Source organism: Frieseomelitta varia, unplaced genomic scaffold (assembly GCF_011392965.1).
Source record: "Frieseomelitta varia isolate USP_RPSP 00005682 unplaced genomic scaffold, Fvar_1.2 scaffold_776, whole genome shotgun sequence".
NCBI lineage: Eukaryota > Metazoa > Arthropoda > Insecta > Hymenoptera > Apidae > Frieseomelitta > Frieseomelitta varia.
Window position 1 is genome coordinate 321454 of NW_025110563.1, and position 15394 is coordinate 336847.

At 41.5% G+C, this 15394-nt stretch overlaps 1 protein-coding gene across 1 annotated transcript in view; it reads right to left on the reverse strand.

Annotated features, from left to right (window-relative positions):
- Positions 1–15394, reverse strand: part of LOC122535820 — a 253118-nt gene that overhangs the window by 206936 nt on the left and 30788 nt on the right. The gene's annotated exons all lie outside the window — the stretch shown is intronic.

Below are 15394 nucleotides of genomic sequence, written 5' to 3' on the forward strand. Positions count from 1 at the left end.
GATCCCCGATCTAGAAGCTCGTGTTGCTCTGCAAAAAAAAGAAGCGTTTCCCAGTCTCCTCCTCTATTCGTCCTTACCCTCATACACTGATTCCCTAGACCCAGCCCCTCGTACGACGATCCTCCTCCTTGGTTTCTTTCCACCGTCGGAGACCCGGTCTTCCAGTAGAAACTGTCGATATCTTTCGGCTTCTTCCTCATTCTCTACTGCCAGTGAAAGAGCCGGAATATTGAAGTTTTCGGTCAGTGCTCGATTTTAACTATACGGCCGTATCTTCAACGAGCACCCCGAATCCAGACGCGGCGACTCGACTCGCCTTGGCTCGGCTCGACTTGACCCGACTCGATTCAATTCGGCTCGACTCAACTCGACTCACCGCGACTCGATTCGACTCGACTCGACTCGACTCGACTCGGCTCGACTCGACTTCATTGGAGAGAGAGACACACCAGCGTGAAGACGGGGGTGGCTGGGGTCGGGGTCGGTTCGGTAGCCGAGTTGAAAACTGAGTGAAACGGACAGAAAGCCGAGAACGAGACGGACAGACGGACGAATCCGACGAGTCGCTGCGAGAGGAGAGTGGAAAAAGAGAATGGTAAAAGCGAGAAAAGCCGTGGCTGAAAGAAAGTCAGAGAGGGAGAGATAAAGCGCCTAGGCCAGGCATAAGAATCAAACAGGGGGTGGTGAGAGAGATGGAGAGAGAGAGAGAGAGAGAGAGAGAGAGAGAGAGAGAGAGAGAGAGAAAGATATCGTGGGTGGGGCAGGGAAAGAGAGCGAGCGAGAGAGAGAAAGATGGCAAGTAAACGAAGCCCTTTTGACTTTCTAGGTCAGGAAAGTCGATTACTCGGCACCCCAGCGCCTGGGAGAAGCTCTCAACTCTTCGCCAAAGTGTAAACAAGCCTTGATGCTCGGTGTGCATGAATCTAACGGGTGTTTCGTTGCTTAACTCGCTTCGCGTAGACTCGATTAATTACCGTTCTTGAACAATAAACGGCAACTCTTCTCTCTTTCAAATTTCAAATTTCGAGTTGAAGTTCACTTTCGAGCGAATCTTTTGAAAGGCGTCGAGACAACAAACGACGTTTGCTTAATTATTATCGTAAGACCTGTGTTTAAAAGTCAAAATGTGTTTTCAAGAAATAAATCGTAATTTGATGGTGATACTCTTAAGAGTGTTTGAATGTTTCTAGCAAGCGTACGTTTAATCACGTTTATGTGGTTGCACGATGACAAATTACGTTCGGCGTTAACTTCGTAAACGGTGACACTCGGTAGATAGAAAAACGACTGCCCGTAGAGGGCTTTGCAACAGAAATCGTAATAATTACTAATTAAGCAACAGGCACACTTGAATCCGTAATTACTTCTCCCTTGGCACAGCTACGCAACAATTTTTAATTATTACGTGCCACCCAACGGGGAACAATCTGAATGCCTGCCTTCCCTTTGAACGAAACACTCGCTCTGTGCTTTTTCTCCATTTCCAACAAGTTTTCAGCCTTTTCTTTTTTTTATTTTCTCGACGTGTCGGCTAATACGCCGAAAACGTTTGTTTCTCTATGTCTGTCATTGTCTTCTAATAACGAGTTGTAGGCTCTAATTAGGAATATTGATTATTCAAAGAATAAATAGAAATCATTCTAGTATTAATAAAAGGATAACGACAGAATTGGTTATTTTATTATCGGTGATACTCTGTCATAGATTGACAGTTAGACAAAGTGGTAAAATAGTTGATTTATCGTATGATCTGTCTATTGTTGTCGACAATGACAAAATTTAATTTCAAACAATTACAGGCTGTTGCAATTCTTTTTAATAAAACGAATGCGTTTCAGTAATGGAAAACGATTTAATTAGTTCCCTGATAAACACATACGAACGGCGTTGTTGCAAGAAACTGAATGACACATTGACAACGAATTGCTGCCCTTTATTATAATGGTCCAACCGTTTTCGCGGTGAAACACGCTGTTATTATTAAAGTTTCGACGTTGTCGGTAGAAGTTTCTGCAGCGAAATGTTGCATGCGAATTCATGGCGAAATGGATTCATTAAAAATTTACATATTCCATACACGGAAGATCGTTTGTTGGTAAGGAGGGTGGATTTATTTATGTAGTGTATTTTAATTAGCTTTTACGAGATAGTATGTACGACTGCTCGTTGTGTAGTATGTATAATTTATTAGAACAAGCATGAAAATTCACGTACCGCGGTATTAATGTAGAAAAACATGCGGTTGTAACAATAGAGAAATTCACTGTTAGAAAAATGGCTAGGGAAATATTTGCGAATGAAATTTTAATTAAAATTAGGAAAAATTTTCGGTGGAATCTGGATTGAAGCGTATAACGTGCATATAGGTTGTTCTTGACTGAAATTTTTTTTTACTAAAATTCTTTTCTATGTAGAAATATCATATTTTATTCAGGATAAAGATTTGTGTTGATTTCTATGATTTCAAAATTGTATTATACGTGTGTGTATATATAATAGAAGCCCTGCATTTGAAATTCAATTAATTATTACTCTGGCTCTATAATTAACTATGTAACAGACCGATGTTCGTTGTTTGTAATAAGTTAATATATTATAATATAATAAAAATCCTGTTAATTGTTATATTTTATGAAATTCATGGCTACAACTAAAGGAAGAAACGTTACAGAAGGATCAATGTTACCGTGAAATTTCGAGTTGCGTCGTTTTCCTTCGACAAGTTAATTATTCAACGTTTCACTTCTTGAAATTTTCTCCCCGTAACTCCTAGCAAAACTAATTTCATATCTCACCGACAATTCTCCATAGACACTTCGCACTCACGGAGCGATTATTTTTGTTAATAAGAACAATTAACTTTGAGAGTTCTCGCGAAATCAGTTACGCTGAATCGTATGTCATTTTATATCTTCTTGCGGAAATGAGCGATACGAAACCCGGCTGAGTAAATATCGATCGTAGGAGCAAACTCTCGCCGTGAACAGCATAATTTTCAACGATACCAGCACTATTTCTACGAACCGGTGGTGCAGTTATCTGTCAGCCGAGCCAGAGTCTAACGAATGTTTACAGTAACTCGGGTCTATTATTCATCGACGATTCTCTAACGCGAAACTTCGCCCGGATCAGGATGTATTCAATTTCCGCCAGTCCTCTGTTCATTAACATCTTCTCTCCTTCCCCCTCCCGCTCTCCTTTAATGGATAATTATTTCCATTAAATTGCGTTCGCAGAGTCGTAGTCAGCTTTAGTCGAGTGACAAAGTCGACTTCTGATTGTCACTGACGACGTTCAAGTTCGTCGCGTTGATTCGCGTGGATTCACTTGTAACTACGCCGCATTTCATTTCGTCGTAATTACGCTCGAAGCGGAAATGATCCTCTCTTGGCGATAGTTTTCCTTACTCTGATCCCTTTAAAGGCGACATTCTTTGACTGCAACCGAGGCGAACGTAAAGAGTATTGATCAACAAGTACAGTTTAAAAATGATAGAACGAGGAAGCGATCAAAGAAGGTGTTGACGTTTTACCCGATAAAACCTTTCGTTTTCATTTTTGGAGTTCTTTTTTCTTTTTATATAATCTGATTAATAATCGTTTATCTGGGAACCTAAGCTGGACAGATTGATCAATATTTAGTTACATTGTTCAATCCTACGGAATACAAATGCTTGTTAACACTAAAAATACCAAAATGGTCAAAATCAGCAAAAATTGATAATTTCTGTGTCGAAAATTTGTTGAGGTAAAAGAGTATTTTTGGAGATTTAAATGATTTTTGGTAAAACAAATAAAGGTTTCTGTGCTCTATTTTATTATAAAATTTTTCTATTTTCTTTTCTTTTTTATTTCAATATCTCCAATGAAAAATTTATGTTTTAATCACTCTTCGTCACTCGTAAAGTTTGTTGAGTGTTCTCACTCTAGAATTAAATGGCAGTTTATAGCAATTTGTTGTATCACTTCCAATCCTTTCACTTCGTTCCTTTTGAGAAATATCGTGTATGCGTTAATTTTAGAAATTTCATAGAGATTCACAGAGCGAAACGGAGTGAATTTTTTTCGCAAAGGGAGAGCATGAAAAACGTGCATAAAGTCGCAGAAAATTCACAGTTCGTGGGAAAATCGAAACAGCCGTCGGGTTAACCGCGTGCATCGATCGAAAGGAACAAATATTATTTCAAGTGTAGAGGGTGCAGCGGTAGATTCAGGGCGTGCCGGGGGACGTAAAACGTGAGCTCTTACGTTTCAAGTCGAAAAATTTCTCGTTAATCTCTTTTCAACGGAGGTTACGAGATTTTCAACCGCGACCGCATACATAGCCACACAGTGTTCGCTGGCGCGCGCACACATACAGAGGGGTCATTTGAAACGGTGGCAGACGTATGTATCTGGGTAAGCTGCACAGTCGTCTTTAGAAACCACAAACGGCGTTACGCTACGACGCGGTCATTATTTATTAAACTCGCGATTTAATGGCCTGGAATTCCTGGTCTCCACCCGTAAAAATATCAACGAGTCTGCGGAGTATACGTTCTGGTATTTATCGCCGAGGACGAGTCTTGCGTGACACGGAACGAAATTGGACGAGCGAGAAAAATGGACGTTTTAAAGAGATGGCAAAGTTTCTAACTTCGATGTGTTCCCTTTGCAGTTCGAACAATTCGTAATTGGGAATAAAAGAACGCACACACACTTATCCCTCTTTTTACGCGGTTCTTTTTATATCAATTCACGCGATCTGAATCTACGCAACCAGAAACATACATTGTAAGCATTGATCCAAACGTTCAACGAGCCTTAAAATTTCAACAAGATTTAAAGGAACGTTGCAATGAATGTCAGTGAATTTATGAAAAAAACTTGAGTGAAAGATAAGTTTGAGAACAAATCAAAAAAATTAACATTAACAATGAAAATGATGTCAATGTTCCAAATAATTCCAAGTGATGAGGATAATGAGTGTGTGCCAATAAAAAAAAAAAATGGTTGCTTGTTTTGAATTACAGTAGCGATTGTGACATCAAATAAAATTTACTTTTGTTTTCTGAAATGTTATTATTATTATTATTATTATTATTATTATTTTTGTCAACCTATGTGAAATATATATATGTTTCTACAACATATACCAGCTTTTCTTTCCAATATTTTGTTCTCTTTCTACCGACAAATTCTATTTACGTAATTTTCATTCGCGTGGAATGAATATTTCGTGTAAATGGAGAGACGGATGTAGTATTGAGAAAAAGGCAATTTTTCCAAGGAGCAAATATTTTAACCAGTGTCCAAACTGCTTCAAATAACACACAAATATGGAGTTGCCCGTGGTACGATTGGTAATAGAAATTTCCCTTTGCAAAGTACCGTTCACCCTCGCGTGTACATTACGTTACACGCGGCGGCGAAAGTAAACAAATTGATGACGCGAAATTAGCGCGAATCGAATTATACAGGCAATCGACGTCAAAGGATCAGAGAGCAAATTGACACGAAATCATTCGGTCACCACAAAACATATGTGGAAAATCAACGAAATCTTCGAAATCAAAGAGTCGTAACGAAGGATTCGCGAAGCATGCAAATAATCCGTGACAGATTCTTGTCGTTGACGTTCATACGATGTGAAATACAAATTCGCGTGAAAGCTCGTCTTATTCCGGACGGAAATGACACGAAATGCGAACATGCACGCGTCATCCTTGCATCATAGCTTTCGCTCGAGGAGGAAACCATGTGTGACGCGCCGCTATCGTCATGCATCACTCGTTCCGACATTGAAAATCAGATTCACGATGTGAATGGTCAAAGATGTAATTTTGAAGGGAAGAGAAAAAACGATTGGAAATTAGAATCATCCCGTAACTCTGATTTTGAGCAGTGAAAATTTTTTATATTTATTTGGTTTCTAGTTTTTAGGTTAGTTTCTGCCGTGTTCAATAATATCAGGTACTTTTAATGCCAAGTATAAATTCCAAGTTTAAACGTTGACGCTCTACTTAAATTAAGCCGGGAGAACGTTTAATTGTCATGAAATGTCTAATTGTAAATAACCTCGCTCTTGAATCAAGTTACTCGACAATTTCAACTCTGATGTACATTTGGACATTAAATTTCCAACAAGCTTCAGATTCAGTTCTAACAAGTCTCAGCGCTAACTTTGATGTAACTTAAACATAATTCCGACCCAATTTGTATGTACATTAGGGACACGTATAAGGATTAGTCTACGAACTTGGATACTATAGTCTACTAACTAAATGATTATCAGCGCGTACGTAGTTATCAACACCCGCTCCCTTGATAATCTAAATTATAATCCTTCCAATAAATCGTGCGCACGGTTTCCCTCGACGCTACCACGTGCAATTTCATTCAAATAATTCCAAAGATCCGAATATCATCGTTAGTGCCAACTTCGAGAGTGGAGTGTCCCAAAATTGTTGCTCGCTTGTTTCATCTTCACTCTGTGACAGAATCTGCAACGTTCTAAACTGTCCAAAGTTTCTCGGGGCGAGAAGAAATTCGCGCGACGAATTGTCGATCGGCACTTGCTAGCGCCATGAATCCTCCTGAAAGATAAGCTCTAATGGAATTCCATCAGACGCCAGTTGCATCTGAAAAGACAAGAATGGCTCTATTATTCCATTCTCCGGGTGAGAACGGTGAAAGTCAAAAGAGAGGATCTTCAGATCTTCGAGCGGAGAGAGGAGAAGGTTCTAGAATATTCTGGATAAAGGGGAAACTCCTCGAGTTTGTAGAAAGCGCGCAAAGCCCGAAAAGCTTGACGGAAAACTGCCACGCCCTGCCAACCGCGGCCAGTGACACGGTCATCGAACAGACGACGTCACTCATCCGGCCTCTTGTTTCCTTCTTCTTTTTATTGTCCGTCAGTCCGCTTCCTTACGACGTTCGTTTCGACGACTTTCCTTTATTTCCGTTTGCCTAACGGTGCGGCCGCGAAACAAAGAGGATGGACGCCGGGGGCGGGTAGCATGCAGCGCGCTTTTGTGTCTGCCCTTCTTCCTCCGGGCTCATCACCCAACCTTCCGTCCTCCTCCCACCCCCAACCCTCCAGCAGTCTTTCGGCCTTCCATAACTTTCCATTCCTCTGCACCGTACCTCTGCTCGCTACTTCGTCTAATCACTGGATACCTCGCCTTCCGTGGTAGAAAGGAAAACGGAACGCGGCCGGAAGTGGCGGCGGGCGGTGAAGGGGAGTGAACTGCCACGCGAGAAAAGAAGAAGTCACGACCTCTGCGTAAACCTGCGGAAGCTGCTTGCGCGAAAAGAGGACTGCGATCGAGACCTTTCAGTACCCACTTTCCACCCCATAGAGAGGCGAGTCAATTTTTTTTACGAGCCGGAAGAGTAGCTGAAATTCGTCAAACTCGTTTCTGATGAACTATTGCTATAGTCTCGGAGTGAAAAGTTGCGCAGAACGTGAACTTGTAACTTGTAGTTTAGAAGAGATTTGTTTATCTGGCACCGGAAAATAATGAATTGGGAGATGTTTGTTTGACAAGCGTTCGACATTAGATCGATAGTAGCAGCATTTCATTCGGATCGTAAATCTTCCACCGTCGTAATTTTAGCAATACTTTGTGCTCCGATAAATCTTTGTTGCTTGTTGTTTTAGTTTGTCTAATAAACACACGCGATAAATAAAGCGAATTCAAAGTTATTGGATATTCGATTAAAAGCGAGAATAAATCGTGGATTTTATCAGCGCATAATCACGGGCAAGAGTGGAATTTCACAGCCACTGTATTTTCAGCTAATAAAATGGCGATGATGTCACAAAAATCAATATCGAATTTTATAAAGTTATACGCGTAAATTCATTCAAACACGGCCGAATGATTAATTTTGTTACGTTGATCGACAGAAAATTAAGCCTCGATTCGTGGCACTCTACGAAAATAATAATAATTGATATATGAACATTCCATGGAAAATTTTTACGTTCATGTCGCGTGTCACAAAAAACATTTTAAAATTTCATTATCCAATAACTCTGGACTTTTATTTATGAAAAATTCAAAATTGCAGAAATGAACAGAAGGTCAAATGAACAGAAGGTACAAGATCGCTACTTAGACTCTTTATTTCTTTAGACACGTACGTTTTTAAGTTTGTATAGATATTTAATAAAAAAGTTAAAATACGTACAGTTTAAATAGCCATTTTAATTACACGGTAGGTGTTAAACATAGTCACGGATACTTTCGCCAGTCAGTGTATTAATTTTGGTACGAATATTCATCGACTTGAACTACTAGTTGTATTTCCTTCGTTTCGGTTACGGTTGTCACGATTTCTTACGGGAACGGCGTCGTTCGGTTAAATCATTCATGAAGCCGGGCTGCGAATGGAAAACAGTTTATCGTCTGCGGCGTATTGAAAGTGACGAGATCTTGAATTTAGGATGAAGATTGGACAGTAAAGGACGGGAGTTTCGGTGATTGCTGAGCTCTAGATCCGCCTGCAGTTTGTCTTCGAAACCGTTTCAATATTTTATGCCGGCCAATTCTCCTCCGATCGACAATTAAAACTGCAGCCGGTGAATTTCTTTAGCTTCCTTCACTGAGAGTGTTCGAGTTTGAGCAATTGCTGAATGTTTAATGAACGTAACGCTGGATAGGGAATCGAGATGTCCAAGGACAGAATCGAGAAGAAAACTCTCTGGCAAAGATTCCACGGAATCCGAGATTTCTTTTTTTTTTTTATCTAAGAGTATAAGTAATTAGGATGACGTGATATTACACGATGTTGATTTGAGTGGATGAATATCAACGTGGAACATTAATTGTAAAGTGGGTGAATTTTAATTGAATTTACTGTGTAGTTGCAGAGAGGATAAAATCTTTTTAATGTACAAACGTGGTCTGTTTTGTCCAGAGAATTTGAATGACTGTTTACACGTCATATAATATCATTTGATATTATCTCTTTTATTGTGGAAAGCTCGAGATCGTGATGGATTGTTTCATTGATACCAGGATTCTTATTATTTTACCTTGGAATCGTGAGAGGATTCCGACGTTGGAATTGCTCGTTCTGCTCGCCACAATTGGATCCCACAGGCTTACCATGGATTTTGGAATAACTTTGTAAACTAGTATTTTGCTTTCTGACTTTGTGTTCTAGTTGCTTACAGCTTGGATGACACGTGCTGTTTCAATGTCAGTCTACTATCAAATATTATACCTAGGTATTTGATCGAGTCTTTGGTCGCGATTCTGGTGTTGTTGATGGATACTGAATGACAGGATTATCTGCGTAGCTAGATACTATAAACCACGTTAAGCTCGACAACACGTCCGTACGCTTTGACAGCAGAATATTGTAGAATCCGAGATAATAGAGGAGTTGTGAAACACTAAAATTTGAATATTTTATTATTGAAACTTTTTCATATTGAATATTTTATCGTTATTTTACACATATTTCTATATATAATACAATATAATTGCGAAATATTTCATTATTTCCGACTGACAAACATCTCTCGAGTCTTAACTCTGGTTTTGTTTCTTTCCCTTCAATCGACTTGTACGTCGATTTATCTCGATCTCGAGCTTGTCACGTGGGCTAGTCAATGACAATCGTCGAAGAAGCACTTGTTTTACAATTATACTAGCAACTGTGTACGCTTTTTTCCAGAAAAGAATGTAGGCCACAATGCTCATCGGCTTTTCCAACCCTCATTCATCATCCGCGCGTTTTAAGCGCTAGACTCTGAAGGTTCGCATCTTGCGAGCCAATTGAGATACCGAGTCGAAACAAAGTGCATTTTAAAATGCACGCTTAGTAGCCAGTTTCTCAGATGTGAACGTCGTGAGAAATCTTTCGTGGCAATTTTTTTTTCATTCGAACAGATTGAAAGTATTTGTTGCATTAGATTCTAACGTTTCTATTATCCACGTGTCTGTCCCGGAGGTAGTTTACAACGGGATATTTACGTGAACCCGTGTCAACTTTTGTAAAGAATTCCGGATCGGGAATGGAGATCATAAATCGTACGGTATCAAACCAACAAGTTTGCGAGACAGCGAAATCCTATTAAACGCGACTGTCCATTTCTCTTCTTTGGCGGTTTTCATTCCCAGAAATGTCTGTAAGATCGCTTCCAGCCTCTCGCTCCTTCCGAACCTTTTCGACATTGCTCGTTTGTCAGAGGAAGCTCGCGATGTTGTGCGTGAAACAATTCGATTGCACCGAAGTGAAAATCCGCAGTGAAAATTACTCGTACAAAAACGCCGTTTCTGTCAAATATCCCGTCGAGATATTTAGAAACGCGTATAGTTTTCCGTTTGTCTGAGAGTTGAAGATGCAATTGAAAAGCAAAAGGTCCCATTGAAATCATCAACACAGATTTCTCCGACACTGTTTTCACCGACAACATTTCATCGACTCCAGATTTGCTCGACAACAGTTTTTATCGACAATGACATTGACCGATACCAACATTAGACAATTGCATATCGCCACAGACCTCAGTTTGCGTTCGACTATGATCTTTATTGCTACTAGTATATCGACTAGAGTTATAATCATTCTTATTGTTAGTGAAAATAGTTAATTATACAAAAATGTCTCGACCATATCAAGAAAATGATGGTTCTGTTATTGTTGAATATATATTATCAACTAAAAATAAAACATAGCTAAACTTTGCGTTATCATTAGAAAAACAATGATGAACAAATATCATAATAATGTCATTGGTTAGTATCACTGTCGTCGCCTAGAATTGTTGTCGATAAAAACTGTTGCCGGACAAATCTGGAGTCAATGAAATATTGTCGGTGAAAGCAGCGTCGGAGAAATCTGTGTAGCAAGATCCATCGTAGTTATTTATTTCCCAAATCAGTGAATGATTTCTTCGAACTCCAAGGGATACACACAAAGGTACACGATCGATACACGAGTCGTGACTGTCCTTAACAAACACAATAAATACAGTGGCGTGCAAACGCTACAGTGTATCACCGAGTCTCTAACCTTTCAAAGCCAACGTCGTTTATTAGGACGACGATTCGCGGTCGGTTCCAAGATGCAAGTTGTCACTCGATAAAAAAAACACAGCAGGGTAGACGCAGCGACGTTGATTCGCAGATAAAAAAAGAAAAAAGTGAAAGGCGACAAGCTACGCCGCCGACAATGAGAAGATTTCGGTGTTGGTTATCGATTTTGGTAAAACGGAAGTCGGCGAGCTCGGTGTCTGTGAAAGCTGCTCGGAAGAAAGCGCAACTGGAGTGACAGCATCACGCGGCCGAGCTTTTTCGCGTCGTTCTCTGGCCGATTTTCCCTGTTGTCGAAAAGGGAGAAGTTGCAACGAGGTAGGTGAAGAAAAACGAAAGAAGACAGACGAGTGGAACGGAAGAAACAGAAGGAAGGAGAAAAAGGGGCAGGAAGGCAAGACGTTTGGTTCGAACTGGGGTGAAACAAAAGGCACGACGTTGAGAAGGAGAAAACGACACCCGGTGGGTCACGAAAGGCACGTGGTTTCCTGGACAAAAAGCCGCCGGGTCTTTTGCTCCGAGAGGAAAACATTTAATTCGTTCGTTCACCGCACCCTTGTCTGGGCGATCAGCGAGCCGGAACGAAAGTGGCGTTTTGCATTTTAAAGGGATTTATTAGAATAAAAGTTATCCCGGCCACGATCTCGAACGAAGATTGGCTCGGAGATTGGCCCCTTGCTCGCTCCTATTTTTCAAAAGACCTTTTCGACGATTCTACTTACCCAGAACTCGTGGACGAGTCTGTTTGAAATCCGGTATATGTATTTCGTTTGTGAGGAACGAGTCAAACGGAATTACACCATGAATGAATATCGCTTATAATCGTTTATAATTTCTTTCTAGTTCACAGATTTGTCAAGTTCCAACTTAAGTGTATACGCAGACGAAAATGAGAATTCACTTTTCGAAACGTGGAGATCGTTCAGGATTTTCGAACGATCCTCGATATTCGTGTCTCGCGAGTCGAACGTCGAACGACGATGGCCATTCGCCACGGTGACAAAAGGGTCGGTGGAAACGTTACGACGAATCCCCTCCGAGCACGACTAATCCGAGTTACGTTCCAATAAAAATCCACGTAGAACTTTGCACGCGTCCATATCTAGGCGACCGTATTCTCTCCCCGCAGCCTCATAACGTTTCAACTGCGAGTTGAACGAGTTCGGTTTGCGAACGAGTGTGCACTGTCGATTCGAATTCATCGATGGCAAGTCGGCCACCACGCCGCCTCTCACCATCGCGTACTCACACACCAATGCGCACCCGGTGGAAAACCGGGCACACCGTCACGGCATTTATCATCAAATAAGGCCACGAGTTTTCATTAGTCCGGAGGAAAGAGCGCCGGGCGAAATATGGGAAAATTGGAATCTCTTTTCCATGGCCCGTTTTTTCCTCCCCAACCCCACCCGGAAGCAGACGATGAGACTTGGCACGAAGAACGAACGTTGGCTCGGGCACAGAGCCGAGCTCGGGTCGCGCGGGTTTAGAACGGAGCGGGTGGCATCGAACGTCAACGGCGCGGCGAGGGGGTGGAGGGGGGGGATGGGAGGGGGTGGTACCGACGGCAATGGTTGGAAACTAGCGAAATGTCGATTCACGGCGAGCGGTATCGAGCGGCAGGGGTCGCGTTTATTTGTTCGTGGAAAACAAAGGCCGAGCAACAGGCCCTCCTCCGCTCGTCGCTTCCGTCACCTTCCACCCCCCTTTCAGGCGTTCTCCAATTGGAAACTACTCGCGGGCAAGTCAAAAATTCAAGAGGAAAGAAGCATCGAAAAACTCGATACGTTTTTCGAACTCGGTCATTTCCTCTGTGACGGTGAAGATGGAGAAAGAGAGACAAACATTTGGAACTCGTGACTCTCGAAAATGGAGGAAGAGATTTGGTCGAGAATATCAAGATGATCCGGGTAAAACAAACTCTGGCCGTAATCACGCAAATCCGAGAGAGCCATCGTGTCGAGCACGATGGAACATTTTCTCTCTCTCTCTCTCTCTCTTTTTCGCGCCGCGGATCGATCCGGCTGGAAATATTATTCCGGCCGAACGGCGTGTGTCCGAAAAATTGGCCAGATATTCCCCGGCGGGCGCTACGGTTTCAGTGAAATTTTAGACACACTCTTTCCTCCTCCCGGTTTCCAAGTTTACGAGCAGACACCAGCGTGTGCAACCGTAGAACCGTCGCGATTTATGGGGACTGTGTCCTTTACCGGTCAACGTTCGTTCCGCAACGTGGTACCTCCGTTTGTCGCTGTTTCACATTGTTTCGCGTATTAACAGATCTCGGTCGACGCTCTGTATTCTCCAAATCTAATTCGATCCCGGCGGAACTTTCTGACATCCAATTGTCCGTCTGAAACAATTGCAATTTTATTACCAATATTAAATTACCGGGCAAAAATAACCATAGCAGCTGCATAGTTTCCTGTATCCCTATTCTGTTTGTATTTTGTCCTTTTAAATCTTCCTGTCGATCTCCCTTGTAAATCATCGACGAATGTTATTGCGCGAAATGTTACGTCGGCGTCTTTGCATTAATCGCATAGGGGGCGTAGAACCAATAGACGCGTAATTTCGAGGTTCGGCTAGATACTCGTTTAGTTCGGAAGCCAGGTCGGCTTGTAGCCTCCGTTAACCAAGGATTTGCATATCTATGAGTGCAACTCGATGTAGATACGTGTAAGGGGCTAGGTATATACAGCGAGTAGAAAGCCGGCGCGACGTCGCGTCCTTTAAAGGATAAAGACGGAAATACACGTGGTGCAGTTTCGCATGGGAGACGAGGAAAGCCGCGCCATGGAACGCTCATGTCGCGTCGTAACGGGAAGGTCGTACGGCTATTTGTAATTGTAATTAGCAGCAGACCAATTCATTACGCCGACGAGAATAGACGAGGCGAAATATGGTAACGTTGGACATAGTCCTTTGATGACTCACACAGTGTGTTTAATAAGAACGTTGGACGCCGTTTCTCCGAGAATAGTTACTCTCTTTTTTTTTTGTAAAAAAATTTTGCACAGACCGAAAGTACACTTGAAATGCTATTATTAGTTGAATTATTAATATGTCCAATCTCCATCACTAACGATTATTAACTGGACGTGACGAGACGTGTTTTCTACCAACCTTTTGACCAAACATTTTCAAACGAGCTTTTGTTCAGAGAACTTTGTTCACACATCCAATGAACGTGCATGTTTGGGATTTTAGATTCTATGCGTCTTTACAAACAATCCAGGCGCTCAAATGACGATCAAATTGTACGTAAGAGGATTTTCAAAGTTTGCGATACACTGATTTAATGAAGTAAACAGTCTTTGGACGCAGTGGAGAATGGTATCAGCGTGTTTGGTATCATCTCAGTCTCTCGATGCTAATCCAATTGAAAATGTTTAGTCAGTCACAAAGCATAGATTGAGAAGGACACGTGTCTCAACAACGGAAAGGCCCAAGTCGTCGAATTCGAGAAATATATATTCGAGAAACTGAAAAGATAGTTTAATGAAAAACGCATCTCTAGTGATGAAGATTGAATACGCTGTTAATTCAATGCGTAATAGTATTTTAAGTGTATGTAGTACTTTCAATCTGTGCAAAATGTTTTACAAAAAGAATATTTTTTTTCAGAGAAATAACGTCCACGTTCTTATCAAACACATGTTTATTATCAAACTATGTACTCAACTGTGATACGTATCGTACAGAAACTTTCACGCGCACACTGAACGTTCGAGATACACTATTGAAAAATTATATTTTACATTTCAAATATACAAACTGTTCGAACTCCGAGTTTATTTCATTCCGCTGAGATGCCTTGGCAAAACAATTTCGCGGGGACCGTCTCATTTTCCCCAGCTATTTTCTCTTCGCATTTGCTAAATGATTTCAACTCGAAGGCTCTTTGATCGGAAACGAGGTTGACAAAGGAAGATTTCAATTTCGTCGTTCCCGAGCGAGCGACTTCGAATTTCCCGGCGTCGCGAAACAAGGGTCATTCTACTTGCTTCACCCGCGCGTTTCTTCCTTTCGTTTCTCCTCTGTCTCGGATGCATGGCTTTTAAACCGTAAGGGAACGTGGCTCTCCTCTTTGAGGGTCACGTGCTCACGACTTTCTCTTTTCATTTTCAGTCCACCGTGGCGTAGTTAAATTTCGCCTTTTATCGTCAGTCGAACGATCACCAACGGGCACGTTCTCGCGGAAAATACGTCGCGCTTATTCCCCGGTCGTCGGTTTATAATCGCTTATAGCAGTATATAGTCTGGTCAAAGCAGCCTGAGATTATGCTTGTTTGCGAAGATCGGAGCGCTGCTGCGGCGAAGCTACTTCCGCCGTGAGGAAATTTCGAAACTTATGAAACACCC